Source organism: Physella acuta, unplaced genomic scaffold (genome assembly GCF_028476545.2).
Source record: "Physella acuta isolate Inbredline_101_S28 unplaced genomic scaffold, ASM2847654v3 ptg000406l, whole genome shotgun sequence".
Taxonomy (NCBI): domain Eukaryota; kingdom Metazoa; phylum Mollusca; class Gastropoda; family Physidae; genus Physella; species Physella acuta.
Genome location: NW_026731925.1, coordinates 358,188 through 367,821, shown reverse-complemented (window position 1 = coordinate 367,821; position 9,634 = coordinate 358,188). Strand labels below are relative to the sequence as shown.

The window sequence follows — 9,634 nt, the reverse complement described above, 5'->3', positions numbered from 1 at the left end:
CTTGCAACTCCTACTCTTGGAGATGTTAAGTATTCTGTAAAAAACACAAACACTCACCATGTATGTAGTCATTTACGTGATTCGAAACTGATAATTAGCTTTAAAAAATTAGATTTTAATAACATTTTAAAAAATATTACCATCAGCCTTCTTTCCCCTTGCAACTCCTACTCTTGGAGATGTTAAGTATTCTGTAAATAAGTAAAAACTCAACATGTGCTAAGAAATCAAAGTGTTTCAACTCTAATATAACTGATATTTGATTTTTTTAAAATTATTTTTAAGTCTATTAATTACCGCCATCCGCTGAGCGTTTCGATTGGTCCAAAATGTCATCCTCTAAATATTTACAGATAAAAAAAAATGCGTACAGTACTTTAGTAACTTGTAATTTAACATTTTATAGCATGTATAGACTATGTGAAAAATAGGATATCTATTAACTTAATTGTAGTAGTCTATTACATTATAAAAATGTTTAACTCATAAAACCAATAGTCTATTTTTTTTCCTAATAATTTGAAACGATGACATAAAGGCCTATATTATTTTTCCATTATAGAGAAAAGTTAAATATAAGCGAAATAATTAATAGAAGACTGAGATAAATATTGAGTATGTATATAATAAGACATTTACGATCTAAATATTTAAAAATATATATTTCTGATATAACATGTTAACAAAAATCTTAATTGAAAAAAGTAGGTATTTTTTATAAACGTCTGGTGAATGACGTTTTACATTACGTTGAGTCGGAGAAACATTGTTTTGCAATTTTGTACGTATGTCTCTGTGTGTGAATGTAAGTATATGTGTATGCATGTCCGTGAAAATGATTACTGGAGTATATTTACAGCTAGGTTGATCAAATTTCATAAGTTAAATATTATATTTGTATTTCTGTACCAACGTTTCAGCAATTTCCGGTAAAGGTAAGTTCAAATAACAGTAAAAGATAAAAGTATCTGCCTTCTGTCACATTTTGAGTAATTTACGTTGACCGCAACTAGTAATTTACGCTATTTCAGATTTCTCAAAAAACAAATAGGAATTTATAAAGTACTAATATTCCGCACTATTATACACATATTGTTTGCCGTTAACTTCGTGCTCAATTCTTTTTTCTACGAGATTCTACTCTATTTTAAAAAGTTTAAGTAATTAAAATGGGATAAAAATCCAGTCTATATCCCTAGTTGCAATCCCCCGTATTGTTATATAAGAATATTTGAAAAAGTTTAGGGGAGATCACTCATCCTTTATCTAAACATAAAATAAACCAGTTTAAAATATTGTAGTATTTAAGAATAATATGTAAGCTTTTGTTCTCAATTATACTTTAATTATAATTTAAAACCTATTTTGTATTTGAAATTTTAAAAATCATATTGGTAATATGACCAAAGGCGTTGATTGCAAATCATAATTTTTATTCGGTCATTGTTGTCATAGGTATGCTAACTAAAACAGTAATAATACATAATTGATACTTATCCCTATAAAAAAGAAATAATTAAGAAGAACATAATATTTAAAAACACATTTTGAAAAGGATATTCTTAATTTCAATAAACATTTTATAGAGCTTTATTAAAAAAATTCCCTATTTAAAAAATTAAGAATGTTAAAATTAAAATTTCGTATTACAAACAACATAAACGTATTAAATATTTTACCTGCGTTAACCGCATCTGCAAATTTAAACGAATTTAAACTTTATTATATATATATATATATATATATATATATATATATATATATATATATATATATATATATATATATATATATATATATATATATCTGAAAATGTTATTTATATATTCTAAATTTATAAATTAAAAAAAATCCAATTTCAAACATTAAATTACACTAGACTGTAGTATTACTTGTTAGAATTTTGCTTTAGTAAAACTCACATGAAGCAACTACAATGAGAAGAAATGCAAATGTCTTGAATAGTCCCATTTCAGCTACTGTCAAATGGAATCATATTTTACATAGATTACAATACAAATTGTGTATATTACTAGAACGTTTTAACTTTATTAATTCCCTGAGTCTTACCAAAATATATTTTCTCGATAATAAGCAGCAGAGATACTGGAAGAGCCAAGAGCTGACTTAGCTGTCGGACATTGCTAAAGTAAGATCTTATAAAGGGAAAATTTACCCACGCATTCGCGTTTTCTATGCTAATTAATTCTTGTATGAAAATATGATGTTGTTTGCTAAGCTAGTTTATGTCGATCGTCTGCAAATATTAAACTGTCAAATATATCTTAGTTTTACCACTAGAGGGAAAATATTATGCTAAAATATGGAAGGATCAATAAAATCAGTATACATATAGCATCGTGGGTTTACGACAAATGCCCGAAGGCGTTTTGCCCGAAAGGACGTTGGCCCGAGCTAACATAAAAGAAAACAATTTTACATTATTGATTTCGGCATCAAGACAAATTTGCGCAATCTAAAAAGAAAATGCCAGACGCTGTTTAATCAACCGTGACCATGCATATCTACTATACACAATACTTAAACAATTTTTTCTTGCCTATCTATAGCTTTTTATTCCATCAAGAAACATATCTACGTTTACCAATGTAAGGCAGAATTTCGATTTGTATATTTGATCTGCATACTAATCTTAATGTATATATAATGCTTGTGTTATTTGGAAAACATTACGCATCTCAAAAGCTTTAATTTATTTGAATAAGAAGCGATGTGTAGATTTATGAATTATAAATAAGTATAGGTTCATCAGCTTTTGTCAATTGTATTGTTGAGTGTTATAATAAACATAAAATGGATTTAAACAACGAATCGTTATTTCAATATTTGTTTACTTCTGCTGCTTTGTTTGCTATAAAACCGTGTACGCATTAAAATGCAACTAATTTTATACACCTTACTAAATAAAATAAATGGCTTTATTGACATCAATCTGTAGTACAGGTAACACTTTTATAAAATGCTAATAAATATTTGCATTAATAATTACAAATCACAATTTGATGTGAATGTATTACAGATACAAACACAGACAATATAAATAAGCAGTTACTGAATTAAATAGATGCAACAAGAACGATTATAAAATGTACGTATTTTGGTTATCAAACTTAAAACTATCAAAGAAATTCTAACATTTCAATTTGATTTTTTAGCAAAATAAGTTGTAGAAATACACATGCGATAAGCTTCATGGTTGAACTACATGTTTAAGGTGAGTTTAAAAATTGAACGTGCAAAACAAAATCGACTCCATACGGTCACTTAGACAGTGTGAAATTATGTCATAAAAATTAGTATTTATATTTGACCTAAACAAAGTAGCCTAATAAAATATCACATAGCGCAATGTACGGTTTAAATCAACCTGTCAGTTATGTAATTTTACATTTATGCTTTTATAGGCTGCTTAAGTAAGCGGTTGATTGGTTCAATAAGCAAATCATCACAATGTTTATATTCTGATTTGTATCTACCTTTATATAATTCTGAATACTAATTTTTGTTTATATAATGCAAGAATCGACTTATTTAACAGCTTGCAGTTTTTCACCCCATTGCTAACGCCATGATATATTTGAGAGGAAATACTTACGTTTCGCCATATGTGAATATATCAACATACAATTATGTGAGTGCGTGGGTACAATTTTCTTATATAAGTTCTAGCATCGAACATTATCGGACAGCTGAGATTGACTGCCCTTAGCTCTTTCATTTGTTTCTTTCCGTTATTGTCGAGAAACAGTTTTTGGTAACTACTATTTTCTTTGTTAATCTAAAATGGCTATCGTATATTAATGATTTGTAAACCATTTTCTTAAGCCAGATATTTTCACTACGATCAAGTTCTTCTTCTTCTTCGTTCTTAATTATTAGTGTTGAAGGGAATCGAGATTTATCTGCCAGTGGGTTTGAACTCGAGACTTTGTTCGAATTTATCAACCATGAGCTTATTGCCGACTCGACCACGCCTCCAACACAATTAAGCGTTACGTGTCAACTGGTTATGCGCCATTGAGGCCATTGACTCCGATTTCAGCCTGCTTTTCTTTTAACACGTTTTTCTTAACTCAGCTTCGCGTTTGTGTGTTTGTGGATTTGTTTGTTGTTAAAATTGACATCGAAAATTAGCCCACTTCTGATTGCTCTAAAGATCTGAAATTTGGCATGCATGCTACTTTCGCCTAACAATTTCAGATGCAATCATAAAAACTAGCAATTAGAGACCGTAATTAGCTTAATTTAATTACGCCCCAAGGACCATAAAATTGAGGACATGATTTCTAAAGATACCGACAAGACTGGAGGCCTATTGACACAGTTACTTCGGCCCCAATCGATGTGAGCGCGCTGGCCGTGATCGTATAGTGGTTAGTACTTCGTGTTGTGGCCGCGACAACCCAGGTTCGAATCCTGGTCGCTCAAGATTTTTAGTCCGTGTATTTATAAACACTTAGTCAAGTCATACTTAATCAAGTCATTAGATAAAGTAGAAAATAAACTATATAAAAAACTTTTTTAAAAACCACGTTTTTCATTTGTGGCAACGGACTAAAAAGGAGAAAATAAAATACTTAAAAAAAACTTTAAAAAAAAAAAACACGTTTTTCTTGTGGACTAAAAAGTAGAAAATAATTTTTTCTTTTGTGCTTCCTCGAGCTGTGCAGGTTCTTGTGATGACTGACAAAAAACGTGGGTCGGGCAGATAGGTCGGGAAATTTGATGGTGAACGTACCCACGTTTTTTGTCAGTCATCACAAGAACCTGCACAGCTCGAGGAAGCACAAAAGAAAAAATTATTTTCTACTTTTTAGTCCACAAGAAAAACGTGTTTTTTTTTAAAGTTTTTTTTAAGTATTTTATTTGGATTTGCTTCCATAGCCTTTGTCCAACCAAGAACAAACTACAAGGCAGCAGTTGTTTAATTTTGGAGTTGTCTCTCCTAGAAGAGTGGCTGTCCCCAGCTAACGAGCCTCATCTGCCCGAGGGTTCGAACTCGAGACTTTTCGGTTTAGCAACCATGAGCTGTACTGACTCGACCACGCCGACCAGATAAAGTGATTTTAACCATGTGTATTTAACCAATTATTTTTTTTTCGACTAAGCTGTTTAGAATTGCAATATAAAATATGACTTTATTCAACAGTTAAAAACTGTCAACTGTTTTTCATTTTTCCTTCTTATTCTTGCTTCTGGTAAGTCTGTGTTAAACAACAAGTAAAAAATGTTTGCCATTGCGCTTTAATTATACTTCTTAATGTTAGAGATTTCCATGTCAAAACTAAAACAATAGATGTTTAAAGCATATAAACATATTTATTTCAATAGATGTTTAAATTTTTAAAATGTTATATATATATATATATATATATATATATATATATATATATATATATATATATATATATATATATATATATATATATATATATATATATATATATGCTTTATGTGTAGAATATTTTCTTTTTCTATCAAATTGTCTTTTATTTTACAGTTGTGGTGACGGCAGGTAAAGCGATTTTAACATTTTATCTGATCGTTATGGGATTTTGTTTTTACATAAATAGAATATTTATATTATAAACATCAACACTACCTAATGCACTTTATTGAATATTTATTAAAACATTTTCTATTTAACATTTACTTTCTAATACATGAGAAATTAATTAAAAAACACTATATACAAAAAATATACAATATTAAAAAATATACAATATATAACACTTAATTTAAAAGAAATATCTACCATTTTTTAAAAATAAAACAAAAAACTGTATTTAGTTTTTATAAAACAAAACGTTTGTTATAATTCCGTCTGTAGCACACTTAGATTTTATTTAAATTTTTTTGGATACAAAAGCCAGGCAGTTTTCGCAAATCAATAATCTCTCTGCTTAATACTGTTTTGTTACAAAGTTTAGCAAAGTTGATATTAGTAACGCATTTGTTGAATTGTGTTAAGTGATTGTATACTTTTTTTGTTCAAATATCCTAAGGTCTATTCCAAACATTTTATAATATCCTGAGGTGTTTGGCTATTTACATTCTTTGATATCAACTAAACCTGCTTGATTTTGTTACGGTGTTTGAATTTAAATTCTCTTAATTAAAATGAACAGAAGACAGCGACAGTTGGGACCAAGCAAAACGGTTTGCAGATGGAGGTAAATAGTATATCATGATACAATTAAAAATAAAACAATAATAAATGCAATAAGATTTTATATTGGTGATAACAAATCTATCAAAAATGTGTACATGTGATAATCAAAAACAAAGCGAATTTTTTACAGAATACCTAACATCACCAAGGGTGGGAATTGCCAGGGGAAAGAAATCTGATGGTAATTTTGTTTTGAAATTATAGTTTTAGATTATCTTTAATTTATTCTGTGCTCTATTTAGAGATTGCAAGTAGATATTGTATAACATTATGTATTTTTCTATTTACAGAATACCTAACATTACCAAGGGTAGGAATTGCCAGAGGAAAGAAATCTGATGGTAAACTAAAAATAAAATTTAAAAATCATATCACTTTTAATTTATTATTTGTTCTCTTGAGAGATTGCAAATAAACGTTAAATTATATTATGTATTTGTCCGTTTACAGAATACCTAACATCACCAAGAGTAGGAATTGCCAGAGGAAAGAAATCTGACGGTAAACTAAAAATAAAATTTATAAATCAAATAACTTTTAATTTATTATTTGCTCTCTGAAGAGATTGCGAATAGACGTTAAATTATATTATGTATTTGTCTGTTTACAGAATACCTAACATCACCAAGAGTAGGAATTGCCAGAGGAAAGAAATCTGATGGTACATTTTTAAAAATATAGTTTAAAATCATTTTTAATATTTTATGAGATCTAATCAGAAATTGCGAGTCCATATTGTATAATATTATGTATTTTTCTATTTACAGAATACCTAACATCCCCAAGGGTAGGAATTGCCAGAGGAAAGAAATCTGATGGTAAACTAAATTAAAACGTCATGAATTAAATAATATTTTACGCATTCTGTGCTCTATTTAGAGATTGCAAGTAGATATTTTATAATATTATGTATTTTTCTATTTACAGAATACCTAACATCACCAAGGGTAGGAATTGCCAGAGGAAAGAAATATGATGGTAAATTCACAATAGTTTAATTTATTCTGTTCTTTAATTAGAGATTGCAAGTACAACTATATATAAAAGAGGGCACCAGTCGTTTGAGCACATAGCACACACACACATACACACACTATTTTAAAACGCTACATGTCAGTCTCGTAACAAACACACATTTTAAAGAACGTAATGAGGTTTGGAGTGCCATCTTTATGTACAAGACAACATTTATAGAATTACAGAAAGACTAGATTTATAGTAATGTTTACCACGCGTTTGCGGTATTTTGAAGATAACTTGTATATATGCGGATGACAAAAGGGTAAAAAAAAAGAAAGTTCCTAATCATATTTTCATACCCAGACTTTAAATGAATACAGGGTGCAAGTTTTGCAAGTATATATTTGTGATGGATGTATAGTTAGTTGGCATAAGTTTATTTTCCTATGTTAATAACATTGATTGTCGCGCCTAGAACTTTAAATAAAGAATGTAAACATTTAAAGTTATATTTATATATTATTTATGTATACATGTGTAATTAGTTTTATATATATATATATATATTTATATATATTTATATATATATATATATATATATTTATATATATATATATATATATATATATATATATGTATGTATATATATATATATATATATATATATATATATATATATATATATATATATATATATATATATATATATATATATATATATATATATACATAACTGTTTATTTTTTATATATTTTTTACAAATATATACATTAATGTATATATATATATATATATATATATATATATATATATATATATATATATATATATATATATATATATATATAATGCTGATAATATATTTTATACACAGAACATCACCAAGAGTTGGAGTCGCTAGAGGCTAGAAGGCTAGAAAATAGCCCAGAAAAAACTGTGTGAACTTCTTCAAAAGCGCGATTGGAGTATTGTTTTAGCTTCAATGAAAAAAATGTCATCTATTTAACAGATACTGTAGTCTTTGTTTTATCTATGGTGTTGTATTTAAGATAAAGCTGAAAATGTCCATACATATTAAAAATATGTTGAAATCGGAAGTAATAAAAGTTCCAATACGTCATTTTTGTGACTTTTAATTCTTGTCAGATTGTAGAAGCACAAAAGTTTGCTGTAGCAGTTTAGCATGTTATGCCTCTTGATAGAAATCCTACCTGTCAAACAATAGTCAAAGATAGCAATATAGAAATAAGTCTATAATAATGAAAAAGTTTAGTCTGGAAATATGTTACGTAAATATATTTTATAATAATATAATTCCCTTAAAAATATGTCTACATTTAAAATATCATACTTTCTCATAACAATGTAAATGTTTCAAAACAGCATCGATACTAAGGTAAATCACGATCTTTATAACTACGCTGACATATAAACATGAATTTCTACAAACATGTCGTCTTACTTAGATCTAATTGAATATAGGCGAACGTTTGATAGTCTGTACTTGTCAAAGCATACAAAAGGCTTGTTTACAATGTATATCTTGTTACCACGCAGCGTGCATTGATGTTAAACAAATATTTTTCTTTTCGGATGAATGGCTAATACGTCAAGAGGAAACACGTCTATTATTCAGACTTAACGCTGGAAAATACCTAAATCTGGATTAGTTAAAATAAATTAACTTCCAAGACAGAGTTATTGGACGTATGTGGGTGGAGAATGCTGGCGGTGCTTACGTGTAGGGAGTTGCCTAAAATACACATAATCATTATTATGGTTAAAATACACATAATCATTTAGTACAAGCATGTTTCATCAAGCAAAATAACATGATTTTGGCATATATTAGTAATAAAATATACTTAGTTCGCGGCTAATAATTAACATGTATACATATGTAACAGCTTTTTTGCTATTTTCTTTATAAGGTCCATTGTGTTGTTGCACAATCAATAGCAACGTTTTCTTTTATTATTTTCCTACAGAAAAACTCAAATTCTATAGATATGTTCCCTACAGCTGTTGCTGAGTACTTAAAAGTTTCATTACCTTATAGATACAAAATGCAACCACATTTACTAAAAACTGAACTATCAAAATACGTTTCTTTAACTATTTTATTATTTTATATAAACAAATCAATTTTTATCTATAACACTGAAGTTTACTGAAGGATTTATACCGTGTTTAAATAGTCAGATCGTGGATTTATTGTTCATTCAGTTTACACAGCAAAAAAAAAATCATAGTAAGAAACATATAAAAGGTATACGTTTTATTTTTCATATTAACTGTTAGTAATCATTTCATTTGTGTTGGCATATTCAATAAACAAATATACTTAAATGGAAATAAATAGTTCATTAATAAATATCTTATTACAAACGACATATTTTAAAGATTAAAAATAATTTTATTTTGTACAACAAACTTTAATGGTGACCATCTTTTCAATTTTTCAGCATTAGGCCGCTATGT

General features: G+C 28.0%; 1 long non-coding RNA gene across 1 annotated transcript; it reads left to right on the top strand.

Annotated features, from left to right (window-relative positions):
- The first annotated feature begins 6,988 nt into the window (after positions 1–6,988).
- On the top strand, positions 6,989–8,154 carry LOC131942475 (uncharacterized). The gene is made up of 3 exons (XR_009386762.1): positions 6,989–7,011; positions 7,121–7,171; positions 8,028–8,154. It is a non-coding gene; the product is annotated as an uncharacterized LOC131942475 (long non-coding RNA).
- Positions 8,155–9,634: the final 1,480 nt, after the last annotated feature.